Source organism: Engystomops pustulosus, chromosome 1 (genome assembly GCF_040894005.1).
Source record: "Engystomops pustulosus chromosome 1, aEngPut4.maternal, whole genome shotgun sequence".
Classification (NCBI taxonomy): domain Eukaryota; kingdom Metazoa; phylum Chordata; class Amphibia; order Anura; family Leptodactylidae; genus Engystomops; species Engystomops pustulosus.
The window spans coordinates 196,509,404-196,526,673 of record NC_092411.1 but is presented as its reverse complement, the minus strand read 5'-3'; the positions used below and the strand labels follow the sequence as shown (position 1 = coordinate 196,526,673).

Below are 17,270 nucleotides of genomic sequence, written 5' to 3'. Positions count from 1 at the left end.
TAAGTACATATAAGAAACTTGTCTTCATGGGAATACCCCTTTAACAAGTCTTTGGTAAAATCCGGTAAATACATTCTCAGATGAACAACAAAACGACTGTTTCAACCTTGTGTAAAAAATTTATTGATAATTTTTTATTTTGACATTCTGGTACAATAAATGTAATAAGTAAAATATACTACAATTTAACCTCTGGACAGGAGGCTCAATAATATATTGATGCTTGCTAATTCTGTATGGGTTTTCTTTGCAATGGGTACCTCGTTCACATCAAAGATGTGATTGAAATAGATGATAACGCCTCTATAGAAAATATCATAGGGTCCTCCCCTACAGACATAAATAATTTGGGTGCACTTCAGATGCCCCCATATTTGGATCTATAGTACCAAGAAAAATGCTCTAGTGTCATATTAAATACTTGTGGTCCTGAGAGTTACAGAACTGGCAATATATGGACAGCTAAATACATAGTTGAAAATGCTATCTACAGATAAAGATCCAGCTCCTGCCTTTTTCTTTCTGTAAATAATAGAACCACAAGCCTGATGTGATCTGAGAGATTCTTATCTTTAATATGACACCTAAAAGCATGTTTCTAGGTACTACAGAACCAAATCTAGGGGAGTTTAAACTGACATTGCTGTGTGGCTACTAGTAGCTAATCGGGTAAAATAAAGTAAGAGTTAGGCCCCTTCCACACTAGCGTTTTTCACGCGCGAGTTCTTTTTGCATTGCACTCTGTCCCATTGTTTCCAATGGGCCTTTCCTCATTTGCGTTGTTTTGCACGTGCGTGCTTGCGTTTGTTTTGACGCTTATCAAAATCGCAGCATGCTCTACTTTTGCGTTTCACGCGCGTTATTCCTGCCCCATTCAAGTCTATGGAGACGCATCAAAAATGCATTGCACTCGCAAGCATTGCAAGTGCAATGCGTTTTAAATGGATGGGTTGCTCGGTGACATGAATAATTCCCCTGCTCGAGATTGCGCATTTAATTTAAAAAACAGTGAAGAATAGAATAAAAACAGTGAACACAGGATCATTTAAGTGAAAAACACAGTGAAGAATAGATTACAGATGTTCGGCACATCTGCTTACTTGTTGGGAGATACGCGCGGAACGGTGCAAACAAAATAGCATGTGAAGAACAATATATATGTGTGTAAAGAACACATTGCAGATGTTTCCATACATCTGCAATGTGTTCTTCACACATATATATTGTTCTTCACATGCTATTTTGTTCGCACCGTTCCGCGCGTATCTCCCAACAAGTAAGCAGATGTGCCGAACATCTGTAATCTATTCTTCACTGTGTTCTGCACTGTGTTTTTCACTTAAATGATCCTGTGTTCACTGTTTTTATTCTATTCTTCACTGTTCTTCACATCTGCTAACTTGTCGGGAGATAATATACGGGCGGAACAGTGAAGAAAAGATTGTAGATGTTTGCATACATCTGCTATCTTATCAGAAGACGTTCTTTTTCAATTAAATAAAACATTTTATTCCCGAACCATGGTCCCTTTGAAAATGTCAAATTGACTTAAAAAACGCACGTGAAAAATGCACCGAAAACGCAAAAAAACTCGAACAACACGCGCGTGAAAAACGCAAACATGCTAATGACTCCAAGGAAAAATGGAACAAAAACGTCAGTTTTTCACGCATTGCACCCTGACGTGAAATGCAACGCTAGTGTGGAAGGGGCCTTATAGTTTCCTGGAATTTTGGCCACTATTCTTTACAACATTGCATTACTTCATTTAGTTTTGTGGGCATTTATTTCTTAATATTATTTCTGATATTCTTAAGCTCCCACCACGACATTGCAATTGGGCTAACATATGGCAGTTTTTTCTAGGCATTCTGTAGATTTGCAAATAGTATCATTGTCCTGTTGTATCAAAGAATACTTTAGTATACAAAGGAGTTCATGATCGTTCTCAAGTTGCCCTGAAATCATACCTTCACCACCATATTGATGTACTTTTGCTGCTATTTGGTGTTTTTCAGTTTTCTTATAAATATGGCGCTTTGCAATATGGGCAGACATATTCGTAATGTCCTTTGAATAGACAAGGCCTGAAAACAATCCAAGTCTTGAGGTTTGTTCAGAAACAACCTTGCAAACCTTAGCTATGCTGCCATGTTCTTTCCAGGAAGAATAGGCCTTTTTGTACCAACCTTTCCATACAAGCCAAATGTTACATCAAAAGGCCTAAGCCTCTTGATCTATCCGGCAAGGCTTACTTCATACATCAGTGCATGAGTGCCAGTGTGGGATAAATGCACCCCCTCTATGTTTACTTCCAGTGGATACAAATCAGTCCATGGTCATGTGATGTCACACAGGTGCCTGGCTCATTATATCACAGAGAGTAATCAGAGCAGGGTGTCATAATGAGCAGTGCACCTGTGTGACATCACATAACAAGGGACCGTTTTTTTTATTTGCAAGAATTGAACATAGAAGCTTCTTATAGAAGCAAGCAGAGATCTAGATGCAATTGATACAGAAACTCCATTGGAACATTGTTTAATTTTTCATAATACTATCAATAATATCTATGTTCTCAAATGGGAACACTGCTTTTAGTCTTTTTGTATTTGTATTCACTATTTTTGTTATTGTATTTTATTAGTTTTCAAAAAGATAAAACTGACACTCTCTGATAGACTTCAATGTAAAAAAACACACCAAAAATTCCATGAGGACACACAAGAAAGGTAGCATGATCACTATTTTATTTTCCACAGTGAGCAACAGTTTCTGTACGGAAAAAAATGCATCTACATTACTTTTTCCAAATCACATTAACTTTAATGCTACTGTATCATGCATGTAGATTGGTTTGCTCAAGCAAGTAATACTATACAGTATACAATAGGGTTAAAGTCTTTATCTTCACTTTATATTAGCTTATTATAGATTATTAAAACAAAAAGTGCTCAGCTCTAAATGAACAGCACCAAAATAATTCCAGATTTCTTCACCATGGATAAAGTTCAATCATTTTCGTAATTACTTCCTTGTAAAATACTTAGAAAAGGTCTAAGAAAAATGTAATACCTTCCGCTAAGTCTCCATAACTTGCAACGCGGCTAATTAAGAGCATCAGACCTTGCAGTGTGTAACAGAAAGTGAGTCTCTTTCAGCTAAATATAGGAGATACAGTTCAATCTCTTTGTTGTTTGTGCCAGCACCAGGGTCACGTTTCAGTAAAATGAAAATCCCTATTTTCCAAACCAAGACTTTCATCTACCTTAAACCCTAATCATTGCTTCTTTGTAATGAGTGTTACATTTCCACATTGTTGTTTGACGTCTTTGATGTGAATAAGAGTATTCAAATTGCTGATCTCTAAAAGATTAGAATCTCTGTTGATTTGTGCCTTTCAAAGACAGGACATCATATGAAACCTTGACAAGTGTTAAAAGGTAATCCAGTACTGGAATCAGAGCTCCAGCATTTCCAGCCATTATCTTCCTTTACAAAAAAATACAGAGCATAAGAATAAAAAACTATGTTATCTGGATGTTTTTTTACAAATGGTTTGGAAAATAATCTTAATTATGAAACCTTTCTGGAGAATATTTTCCTATAAATCTGTGCTGTTACTCTTATTCCTCCTTTTTTTAATATAATATATAAACCCCAGTGTATGTATGCTGCTGCTGTGGCAGTTAGAAACTGACCGTGATTGGTTGGTATTCTGCCACAGGTCATTAATATGAGCTCTGATTGGTTACTATAGGCAATGAGTATAATAAAGCTTATGTGTGAGGTAATATGGATAGGGATGCAGAAATAGAGGAGATTTAGCAGAAGTGTCTGGGGAAAAACTGTTCCAGTTGCCCATGGAAACCAATCAGAGATTAGCTAAATTTTATAAACAGCTGTGCAAAAAGTTCTGCTCTCAGACACTTCTAATAAATCTCCCCATAGACAAAATGACATAGAAAATCACTGAAAGAGACAGTCACTGACTGGCACTGAAAGAGACAGACAATGAAAGAGATGGAGAAAGACACTGAGACAATCAGAGAGAGATATAGATACTTATAAAATACATTTTGTTAACCCATTCTATTTTGTTATAGCCAAGAGCAGTTATTTTCTCTCCTGGGCAGCACCGGGATCTACAGCTAGTTTAAAGTTCCAATCAACATATAAAATATTGTGAAATTTTAAGTATGCAAAAATTGCCCCTCATCTCCTCTACTTTGCAGCAGGGAAACAGTGCGTCCAGGACTGAGCTCACAGACGCTGCGTTCCTGCCGGCAGCAAGAAGATGGCTACAAGCCACAAACAGATTTATCTGGGGAGGCACAGCTGATCTAGTGTGTTGTGGAATAGCAGGTATGTAGGAGAGCTGACTCATTGTGTGTATTAGGCATCTCATCATCTCTGATCTGTCTCATCTTTCTATGTGTCAGGTACTAGTACAATGTTCAGAAGGTAAATTAACTCGGCTCACAGAACTAGTTGGATCATAATGTGTCTGCTTAGAGAGCAGATGGAGGGTCATGTGATCTCTAATCATCCATGAACAAGTGCTACAGAGATCACATGACCCTCCATCTCCGACCATATTATGGACAGGAATGTCTGGGTGGTGAGGTAAAAGACAGGAGGCATCACTTTACAGATCAAAAAAGCAGAGCACAAGTATTAATAGATGTATGTTAGTAAATGACCTAATATCCTGCCCCCACACACATACACACACATTACAAAAACATGAGGTTAAGTGGCCAGCCCCTTTTAACAACTGTTAAATAATAGGATAAGAAATTATAAGAATATATTTATTCATCCTTGAATCTGTTTGTTATAGAGTTGTAAAAACCCAGTAAAAGTTATTGTCCTACCTCCTAACATAAAGGAGCCAATCTCTTCTCTTTAACCTCTTAACGACCCGTGACGTAATAGCACGTCACGGGTCGGCTGCGGGTGCATGGACAGGGCTCTCTCTATAGCCAGTAAGTACACCCGTGATCGGTGGTACTGAACGCAGGTGTTAACCGCACATTGCCGGTGGCTTAAAACTTAATCTACGTCATCGGGGAGCGGCGATCGGTTGCCATGACAGCCTTGGGTCTTCCAAAGGCTTCTTCCAGAAGGCTGTCTAGATTTAACCCGTTCATTTCTATGTGCTCTTTGCGTATCTAATATATGAGGATAAAAATACCCATATACTGCCATTCAGTAGTAGTACAATATACAGGCGGTCCCCTACTTAAGAACACTCGACTTACATACGACCCATAGTTACAAACGGACCTCCTGGATATTGGTAATTTATTGTACTTTAGTCCTAGGCTACAATGATCAGCTGTAACAATTATCACAGGTGTCTGTAATGAAGCTTTAGTGTTAATATTGATTCTTATGACAACCCAACATTTTTAAAATCCAATTGTCACAGAGACCAAAAAAGTTCTGGTTGGGATTACAATGATAAAATATACAGTTCCGACTTAGATACAAACTCAACTTAAGAACAAACCTACAGACCCTATCTTGTCTAATCTAAAAAAAACATTTTTGTACGGGAGGTTTTGATTTTTGTAAATGTATGAAAACATTATAAAACCTTTACAAAATTTTTATCCCCTTGATCGCACCGACCCAAAGAATAAAGTGGACATGTCATTTGGGGCGCACAGTGAAAGCTGTAAAATCCGAGCCACAAATGTGTTTTTTCACCAATTTCACAGCATTTGGAATTTTTTTCCTGCTTCCCAGTAAACGGCATGGAAGAATAGATGCCATCACTATGAAGTGCAATCTGTTACACAGAAAACAAGCTGTCACAGAGCTCTTTACATGTAAAAAAAAAAAGTTATAGATTTTTGATTGTGGGGAGTGAAAAATGAAAATGAAAAAACAAAAAAGGGCCAGGTCCTTAAAGTGTTAAACTGGACACAGTTTTTTTTTCAACCAATCGGAAAGATACCAACTCTCTATGGGATTCTTAATGTTAAAACATAAACTAGCATCCAATCAGAATTATGGACCCGGACGCCTAAACCAATCAGCATTAAGCCTACGGACTATGAAATATTGAATTGTAGTTCAAAAAAACAGAATAGCCAATCATATTGTTTCTCCAGACACTGCCCACTTTTTTGACCAATCTATAAAGAGGCTGCTGCTTATGGAGTTTTTAAAGATAAATCTCTATATGAAGTTACCAATCCTAATGGAGTGTCTTGAGGACCCACCTGTTACCTCCTATCAGAGAGGCACCAACTGTCTCACTTTTAGCACATGTGCAGCCTTATTGTTTGAAGGCAGTTGCATTTAGGACACTAAAGAAAATCTACCATGCATTATGAACCAAACATACCTTAAGAATGGTGTAGCTACAATGATGGAGACACATATCTTGGTTAATCCCTGTGCTGAGTGGTTTTGCTGAAAAAAACAATTATAAAATTATGATAATGAAGCTACCACTTCTTTGCCTGGGCTCAGCGGTTTTCCTGTCACATTAGTTATGCACTGCACCAGAGAATTATGTAATAATAGTGTTATCCCTGAGATGCAGAAGTAATCAATCACTGCTCCAGCTGCTGTGTATGTGTCATTCAGCTCAGGTTGATTATTCCTGTCTAGGCTGTTCAAAAAACTGTGTAATGTGTTTATCAACGGCAGGCTGAGGTAACCCAGCTTTCCCAAGGTCCAGAATGTTATAATTGTTTTTTCAGCAAAACCACGAGGATTAAACAAGATATAATTCTGCATCGGTGTAGCTACAGCATTCTCAAGGTATGTTTGCTTCATAATGCATGAAATCAAATGGTAGATTACCTTTAACACTACGACCATAAAAATATGGGAGTTTTAAAACAAAAGAAATATCCCTCTAGCCTGACAAATATTCCTGGTAGTTTCTTGAGCTAGAATTTAATATTTTTCCCATGTTATTTTCATTTGTGTCAGGGCTTTTTCTGTGCAGTAGAAGTATTTTTAAAGGATCCATTAAAATTACTAAATTGAGTTTTTAAAAAATGGAAGGAAAGTTTAAGGTGAGCCTGAATTGTTTTTTTTTGTAAAAACAATAACAACCTACTGTTAGGGCAAGTTGTACTTTATATTGGTACAATTTTGGATATATACGACTTAAATTACACATTTAATCACCTCCCAATAAGCAGTATAATTTTTTTTGTATTTTAATAGGTCAGACACTTGTGTAATAGTAATTATGTTTTGTGTTTGCTTATATGTAAAATTGAGAAAGGACGGTAGTCTATCTCTGAAACCTTTTGTAGCATCTTAGTGTTTAACTGGCTGTTATGGGATTTTTTTCTACCAGCAGGTGTCAGCTGTAGTAGTATTACTGCCAGTCCATCCACAACCAGAGTAAATTTACTAAAGAGGCATGTCATATAAGATGGAAAGTGTAAGCAACCACCTCTAGGTGGTGTTCACTGTACAGGGATTTGTACAGCTTCAATTTAATATTAAATTCTAGGAAAAATAGAATAGAATTTAGTTCGAATTAACCAAAATAGCTCATAGAAGGCATAGAGAGACCTAAATAATAGTAAGACCCAGTAAATTAGCCCATTATAGAAACTAAACCCCTCAACAAAAAAGTTTGTTAACCCTTTAGGTGTTTCACAGGGCTTGAAACAAAATAGAGGTAGAATTTACAAACTGTATTCTTTTAAGACAATACATTCATTTTGGCTAAAAATTAACCATTCGGAAAGGATTAAATGATGAAATGCTCCACAAAGTTTGATATCCAATTTCTCCCGAGTATGTTGATATGGTGAATGGGCACACAGACAGGCATAGAATGGAATAGAGTACCATTCGGAGCAGATTTGCATACTTTTTTTTTTATTTGGACATATGGGGTCTTATTTTTTGCGAGATGAGATCCACTCTTCAGACACATCGTTTAGGAGGATTCAATAGCTGATTGATGAGATTTTAAGTCTTTCTTTGAGGGATTAAGAAAATCATTAATTCTGGTTTATGGTTTTTATCTTTTTTTTGCTGGCCGTTTGCCTTACCATAAAAGTAAAAAATAAAGGGAACACTCAAATAATGAATGTGCTGACAACAAAAAAATCATCACAGGAAATCAAATTTATTAACTAATGGAGGCCTGGATTTGGAGTCACCCACCAAGCTCCCACAGCTTCCGAGCCCAGGCAATCACCATTATGAAATTGTACGTTAAGGTGCGTAAACGACCCGCATCCCATGACGTACGATTACGTTAAGGTGTGAGAAGGGGTTAAAGAGAATTAAAGTGGCAGGCAGTTAGAGAATGTGATTGGTCTACCTGAAGAAATGGGTTTTCAGGGCATGTTCGAACTTAGAAACTTGTGTGTTAGTCTGGTAGCACTGGGTAGGGTATTCCAGAGAATCGGTGAAACTTGGGAGAAGTCCTGGATACATGAGTGGGAAACTCAGATTAAAGGAGAGACCAATCTTAAATAATTGGCTTATCCAAAAGAATGGGGAGGGGCGATAGTTGGAGATAAGTAGAGAGAGGAAAGGAATGGCAGCACTTTGGAGAGCTTTGGTGATGAGGGTGATTAGTTTACATTACATTTTGACAGGATTAACCATATAGGGTGTGCATTAAAAAGCTGGCTGTTGCATAAAGAATGCATAGGATACTATGTAGAAGAATAATAGTAGTTGAGACAAAAGTGAATCAGAGCACAAATGAAGGTTTAAAGGAAATCTACCACTTGGAAACCACAATTTAAAGCAAAGATATTATCTGTTTAGTCATTAAACTTTGTAAATTCTGCAAAAATGTGTTTAAATATGCTAGTTAAGGCAGGATGCTGCTGGCATGTCACCCATGGCTTTTGCTGATGTCAATTATGCATGCCTCCTGCGTGTTATGTAATCCACTCCCTTCCATTCTACAGCTTCTGAGAGCTGTTGATGTCACCCGGCTCTCAGGAACTCTTACATTGGCTTGAGGTCTGGGCACTGTGGGTGCCAATTCAGGAACTCTTTGTTTCTTCAGAAATCTTGATGGTGTCCTCCCGGAACACTATGTAGTTCTTTTCATACTCATAGTAGTTTTTTTTTAAATCTATATATCAAAAGAAGCTAATTCATTTCTAGATTTTCAGCAGTATTAAATATTTAGCTCCATTTTGCTCATACATGTTCACCACTATTTTAAACATTTGATAGACAAATTCATGGAATGTTTTCATCATACAAAAGACATTAAAAAAAACTATACAAATTTGATATCTATATTATTATACTGACTTGGACAATAAAGTTATCATGTTTGCCTTGGGAACACCATCAATTTCATACAATAAAAAAGCCTTAGAATTGAATTTTATTCTCCAATTTCCACCTAATTAACTAGGAATACAAGTTAATTACTTTTATGTAACTTAAAATGGTGCCATTAAAAAATTAAACTCAACCTGCAAACAACACACCCATTATTTGATGACTGAAATTTGACTACATAAAGTGCTTGTCTACTTTAGCAGCCAGGCCAGGCGTGGTCTAAGCTGATTTGACCTGATGGAGATTGCTTTCTGAACTACTAAGAAATTAGAGCCAGAAAATTAGGCCCAGCCTATTTAGGAGTTCTAGTTTTGGCACCTTTTTGGATACACAATTTTGTATTAGTGAAAGAGAACATGTCACCACATATTAGTTGATAGGACTTTATCAGAACCTAACTGATATCCTTCTTTTAAATAAAAATTGTTTCCCTTGCATCCACATAAGTCAATTTTATATTATATTCCCTGGCATCAGAGAAGACTTGTCCAGCTCCACCAGCCACTCCTATCTACTTGGCCTCATGTCCCATTCCTCTTCTCAGCATGTCATGTGACCAGGGTGACATCATCACAGGTTGTTTAGCATCCTAACATTAGCAATCTGTACAACATGCATATATCTAATCACATGAAATCATAGCAGCCTCCTTGGACTTCCCCTCCTCCCCATCCTCCATAAAGGCTGCTGTGATTTTATGTGATCAGATACATACATGGGTTAAATATTGCAGATGTAAGAGTACCTGAGATTATGTCACTCTGGTCACTTGACTTTAATTGCCCAATGTGCTATTTTTCAATGTTCCATGCAGAAGAATATCATAGCCTTGAGACCTGTCAATTAAGAACAAGGAGGCAGAACAGTGCACGTAACTCATGGATATGCAGAGCTTCATTGGACTCAGGTAGTGTGATGGACTCATATCAGGTGAGTTGCATATAAGATTATACAACACCCCTGCCAATGAATAGGCAAAGTGGTAGTTGCGAATAGTGCCCTCTCCATGTCAGGAGCTGTTAGGAGACTGATCACCTCTCTAGGAGGTCTCTAAGTACTGGACAACTTAGCAATTGCAGCTGTAGCCACTGCCTGGTAAGGCAAGAGTTAACAACATATAATGATATTGTTCAATTATGTTCTTGTAAAGCAAACTGGAAGCTGATTGGAGAAGTGCTACCACCTGACCAAGGGAGTACATAAACCCCTGGTGGGTGAGAGGGCTTGTTTTGGATACCAGTCAGTAGATAGAGAAGCATGTCCACTGTGAAACTCTCTGCAGAGCTGCCCTCCAAACCCATTACCAGAGAGAGGCACTGAAGAGAGCACAGGTACAGCAGTACAGGTACAGGGAAAGAGGCAATACAGCTTAAAAAGTAAATCAGCAGAGCACTACAGGCAAGTCTAAAGGTACTTGACCCTCAGGCATTGAAGGAAAGGGCAGGGTCCAATAAATACCTGCTGAAGGGACAGGATTGGTTGCTCAGGTCACGTGAACAGTTCTCTTACATTACAGGAAGTGATGTCATCGTAAGTTCTGCAGAAACTAGAGTAGAGCAGACTTGCCGTAAACTCTGAAATGGATTCTAGGAAACACCACTATCACAGACAGGAAATCAGTCAGCGCTGTCTCCTGTGCTGCAACGCAACTGGCCGGTGGCCAAGGTCGAGTCCACCAGCGCCCCTGTGAACACAAGATCTGGAGCTGGAGCAGTGAATAGGAGAGCGACGATTCTCATCCACTGCCATTATAATGTTTATGATTTTAACTGTTTATTTATTTTGATATGTGTTCTAGGGAAAGGGGGTGATTTAAACTTTTTTGAGATTTTTAACTTTTTTTTTACCATTATTTCAGACCCTCTAGGGTACTTTAACCCTGAAGGGCCTAATTCCTAATACTATATACTGCAATACTACTGTATTTCGTTAATAAAGATGCAAGAAAATGTCTAAAAAACATCCTCTATACCGAACAAGCAGTCTAAGTAGGATACTCTATCACCAGTAATATGGTGATAGATGTCCTTAATGGGATAAGGCAATACTTTTAAACAGTTTTTAATGAAGTCTTTATTTTGGGTGGGTTAATTTGCATGACAAGTTCTCTTTAAGTTATTTTGATGGAAAGACTCTATTCTCTACTATGATGTGCTATTGAAGGGCAAGAAGGGGTTATGTTTTATGTTTGTATGGGCCCCATCCTCATCTTGTAAGTTCATGGCACATGTTCAGTATATGTTATCGAGAAGTAAGCAGAGCAAAAACACCTGTAGAATTTGGAAACAATTCTCATGTCTGGCAATAGCTTCTCTTTTACAAAGAACACACGCTGTTTGGAAAATGTGATCCTGTAATGATGCGCTATCATATCTAATATTTAAAACAGAAAAATTTGCTAATTTTCAATAAAATACTAAGCAGTTTAAGCACTATTTATGTAATCTCTTCTGCCTTTGGGTAAATGCTATGGAAAGCGACTGTCATGGGTGCTCCTGCGACCCTCCTCTTGGGTCACAGGCATTCCTGTGTGCCTCCCTGTGCCCCCTCCACCATGTGGCAGGGTCACTCACCTGTCTGTGTTCCAGCGTTGTCTCCCACGATCCGGTGCGGACGTCCCCACCACCTAGGCCGCACCGGCGTTACGAGATTTAAAGGACCTAGTGACTCTGCTGTCAGCCCTGACCTTCTGCTCCGCTACAGACTACAATCCAATGCTGCCTGTCCTGACCTCCTGCCTCTCACTGACTACGTTTTTGCTCTACGACTCTGTACTTTGCCTTGGTCACCACTGCGTACAAAGTAGCACTTGTGGAGTGACCTGGTGGTAACACGCGGCAGCAGGTCCAACACGCTTTGCAGCATGCTCTGGTGAAGCCAAAGTACCACTTAGACTCTGCTTACAAGGTGTAGGCTTACGTCATCGCCCATGGTGGTACAGAGAATCCACTATCACTGAGCCTGACACCAACAATGTAATATTCCTGTATCACAAAAGGGATGCCTAGGAAATAAAAGCTATAGATATTTCAAAAATCTTTATTTATGTAACACCATCATATTCCACAGCACTTTACAGGTACATATACAAACAAAAGAAAACATAACAGAAAACTGTGGAAAACAATTATGAAACGTGTCCTATATTTCGTCATCTATGCGTATCACGGTAGGCAATAGAAGTCTATGGGTCTGCAAAAAATACAGATGAAACATCTGTTTTTTTTCACTGATGAGGCTGAAAAACCAGGTGTGATGTTTTCAAAGCAATGTCACAACAGAGACAAAACACAACGGATGCACAACTGAAGCTGAGCACCAATGCCAATGTGAAAGAGCCTTTATTCTGTGCCAGGCTTATAAATTAGCATCAGATGCTATCTTGTTTGAGACGCTTTTGATAAATCTGCCTTACTCTTCAGATGCCCTGCATTCTAGTAGTGCTGCTATTAGTCCTGGAGTCATATTGTCATGTTCATCATATACACTATGAGACTGCTGCAGCCAATACCTGACTAGTGTAGGCTTCATCAGGTCCATGAACAACAAATAAAACATAATGGGGGACATTTACTAAGATTGTTGGAAATTTCACTAAAGTGCTCTGCCCGTGTATATTGCTGGGTGTGACAGATTCATTAAGAACGTGCGCCAGAAATCATGAATCTATCGCTTTGCTGCACTGGTCCGACAGAGTTCACCAACTTTTTTGCAGTGCACCTTTAACATAGGGAGTGCGACAGACTGTTAAATACAGTGCTTGGTCTGACTGAGCACTGGAACGCCCCCTAATTTGTATCGCATGGAGGCTAGTGAACTAAGAGTCAACTGAATTACCATATTGGGCTTCTTAGGGGTAAGTCATTTAGAATCAACATACTGCGTATTCTAGTGCAGAATTCCACTCTTGCAATTAAAAAGTTGAGCTTCTCTCTTGTCTGAAAAATGCAACAGATACCAACACATTACAGCAGGTTTCTGTTTTTGTGAAATAGCTGCTGAATTACAACTGTTTCAGAATGGTTACAGAATGTATCATGTGCAGAATTCTGTTTGGGCTGTACTTTTACGAGACAAGAAAGTTCAGTTCTTTTTCATTTGAGATTTTTTAATGGAAGGTGTAGCAAAAACATTCTGCAAGCAGGTCTGAGGGGCCACATTAGCTCTTCTGTGATGTGGCTTTGCAGACTGTTACACTGTCGCATCATCCCCCCTGCTCCCTCAGCATTTGTGTAGTGAGCACTTCCTGCCGTAATCTCAGTTCCAAGGAGCAGTGTAACACCATGTAGAGCCACATCGCAGAGGGGTGAGGGTTGCCCCTCATGCTCATAAAGTTGATTTAAGGGGGAAGGAGGCCATGATAACAAACATAAGAAGATTACCACTGTGTTCGGATCTATGTGTTACCTATAAGTGAGTCAACCTTATAAATGTCCTATAATAAATCCAAATCTTTCTTTACAGAACACTCTTAACACAATGACCCACAACAGCAAACCTTTGTAACAGTGCCCAACAATACAATTAACTTAAAACATAAAATTAACACAAACAACACAATAACACAAGCTGTCTTATTATACATGTGCCCCGTAACAGAATCAACCAGAAAGAGTTCTCCATAACAGAACCAGCTTATAACAGTGTGTCATAACAGCCAAAAAGAAAATGGCGGAGAAGCACTGTGTGAATGCTGGAACGAGTCCCGAGGGAGGGCGAACGCCTTTAAGCAGTCCTAGCTCGTCAGTCTGTAGCAATCCAAGTACAAAATACACTGTTTCAACAACAAAAATGGCTCTTTTTAGAGTCTAAAATGTCTATTTTGTACACTTGACCATGGCAATAACCAATATCGCCTTCAGGAGTGCTGCTTTCATGCATTTCTTTCTACTTAGTGTGTCATAACACTGATGATTTTATTATTGGTGTAGGTCCTACTTATTTCTTTTACCTCCACTGGAGTGACTCAGCTTAGCTGACTTGTAGTACTATGTATTTTGTAATCTATGGCTTGTGAGCGTCTCAGAGTTTGGAACTACTGCATATCATGAAGTGATATCTGTACTATACCATCACGTGATAAGATGAAAATATCCCTTTAAATGTTACATGATAGAACCAAGCAAATCTAGTTCTATAACTGTGTCTATTTTTGATGCAGCTGTGGAAATAAAACCTTGTGTACCTTAAATTGTGCCTTGAGGTCACTCTGCGCTCCCATTAGCCAGATAAAATATTTGGCAGGAGTAAAATGTCAGTAGAGAAAACATCCATTCTCTGCAACCTAAGCTGATCTCTTCAGAGACAACATGGAGCTGATGCAGAAGGCAAATGTTGGGGAGAACTGTCAAGTCCAAACCCTCAAGAATATACCTTACCATTAACTATCAGGCCCCTTGCAAAATTTGGAATGGGACCCCTGTTGCAACATGACCGTTGAGCAGCAAAACTTGGATAATAAAATGTGATGTCACAGTACAGAGATAAACATTGTGGTGATGTTATAGTACATACATAACATGGATAGTGATCTTATCGTACAGGGATATTAAACAGAGAAATCATAGCACAGAGAATACATTCATGTCACAGTAAGGGAAATATAAACTGATGCCTTAGTAAAGAGAAAATACACACAGTATTGTCACAGTACAAGGATAATCATAGTACAGAGGTAATGCACATAGTCACCATACAGGAATACCATATACCAGTGATGGCGAACCTTCTAGAGACCGAGTGCCCAAACTACATCCAAAATCCACTTATTTACCATGAAGTGCACAACATTTTAAGCAGTAACCAATACAGTTGAAAGAAGGAACACAGATGCAGACCTTCGTTGTAGCTTCTCTCCAGGGTACCTCTGTAGAGAAAGAATAGTGGGTCCAGCAGGATGACCTACAGACACATTACACTTCTGTCAACGCCTTCTCATTTTTCCCGCAGTTCCAAACAGCAAATGAAATGTTGCTTTAAAACAGCATCTCTTAAGTTGCCTGGGACTGCAGGTGGATTTGGTCCTATTTAGTGAACTCTGTCCTGGAGGGATGGTCTGAGTGCCCACAGAAATGGCTCTGAGTGCCACCTCTGGCACCCGTGCCATAGGTTCGCCACCACTGCCATATACAGTGATGTCTTAGTAAAAGAATAAGATAAAATAGTCTAAAACGCTTAACAAACAAACGTGTGACAGGTCATTTCAGACAGTTTTTGGTGCAAAGTTTGACAGAATTTTTTTGCAGACATTTTGATAAATCTGACCCAATCGTGTGCTGAAATAATGAAGACACTGATATATCAGTACATGCAGTCCCCAAAAAAAAGTATAGGCGGTCCCCTACTTAAGAACACTCGACTTACATACAACCCCTAGTTACAAACGGCCCTCTGGATATTGATAATTTATTGTACTTTAGTCCTAGGCTACAATAAACAGCTGTAACAGTTATCACAGGTGTCTGTAATGAAGCTTTAGTGTTAATATTGATTCTTATGCCAACCCAATATTTTTAAAATCCAATTGTCACAGAGACCAAAAAAGTTCTGGCTAGGATTACAATGATAAAATATACAGTTCCGACTTACATACAAATTCAACTTAAGAACAAACCTACAGACCCTATCTTGTATGTAACCCGGGGACTGCCTGTACACCCAACTTGCAGACAACCCAAACTTACAAAGGGACCTCTTTGGCTACTGTGAGCCTCTGACCTCTTTATTGATGTATTGATGTATTTTGCATGTCTAGAGTGTAGGCATATATGTATGCTGGTATTTTGAGATCTTATTGTACATGGATGTAAGTGTGTATGTTGGTACATGGGCCCATGTGTGTGTGTATGTGTGTGGACGTATGTGAACAATCATGAGACATATCTCTCTTGGGTTGTTAATTATGTTTACAATTTTTATTATTATCATTTTTTGGTTTTGTTATACAGGCGGTCCCCTACTTAAGAACACTCGACTTACATACGACCCATAGTTACAAACAGACCCCTGGATATTGGTAATTTATTGTACTTTAGTCCTAGGCTACAATAATCAGATGTAACAGTTATCACAGGTGTCTGTAATGAAGCTTTAGTGTTAATCCTGATTCTTATGACAACCCAACATTTTTAAAATCCAATTGTCACAGAGACCAAAAAAGTTCTGTCTGGGATTACAATGATAAAATACATAGTTCCGACTTACATACAAATTCAACTTAAGAACAAACCTACAGACCCTATCTTGTATGTAACCCGGGGACTGCCTGTATACTCTCTGCATCGCCATTGATAGTTTCTTTGTGGCTTTTGATGTGTCTGTGGTGGGGCTTCCCCGCTGCATCCTCCTTATGCATCTTTTTGCTGGATGGAAGTTGCAGGGTCGCCTCACCATGGACACCTTGTGCACTATTTCTCTCTATGTTAGTCATTATGTTTATGTTCACCACAGCAAAACGATCACGATGGGTTATTACTGTAAGTGAATTATTGTATATTATCGTCGTTCTATGGACAACACATATTTTATTCATTTTATATATTTATTCTTTATCATTTTTTTGCATTTCTATATTAATTTAATATTGTTATTTCTTGTAAATTAGCACTTTATTTATTGGCCCATTTTTGCACAGCTCTACAAAGCAGCACTTGCACTTTATATTGCACATTGGGGCAGATTTACTTACCGGTCCACGATCCAACGGCGCGTTCTCAGTCAAGGATTCGGGTCTTCCGGTGATTCACTAAGGTAGTGCACCCGATGTCCACCATGTGTCGCTGCTGCGCTGAAGTCTGCCAGAGTCCGCTGGAGTTCACCATCCATTTTTAATTTTTTTAAATAAGGTGTTTTTTCCGAATCCATCGGGTTTTCCTACGGCAACGCCCCCGATTTCCGTCACGTGCATGCCGGCGCCGATGCGCCACAATCCGATCATATGCACCAAAAACCCGGGGCAATTCGGCGCA

At 38.8% G+C, this 17,270-nt stretch overlaps 1 long non-coding RNA gene across 1 annotated transcript; it reads left to right on the top strand.

Moving 5' to 3' along the window:
* The first annotated feature begins 1,643 nt into the window (after window positions 1-1,643).
* Window positions 1,644-11,427, top strand: LOC140070679 (uncharacterized). Its single transcript, XR_011848972.1, has 3 exons — window positions 1,644-4,365; window positions 10,118-10,233; window positions 10,820-11,427. It is a non-coding gene; the product is annotated as an uncharacterized lncRNA (long non-coding RNA).
* Window positions 11,428-17,270: the final 5,843 nt, after the last annotated feature.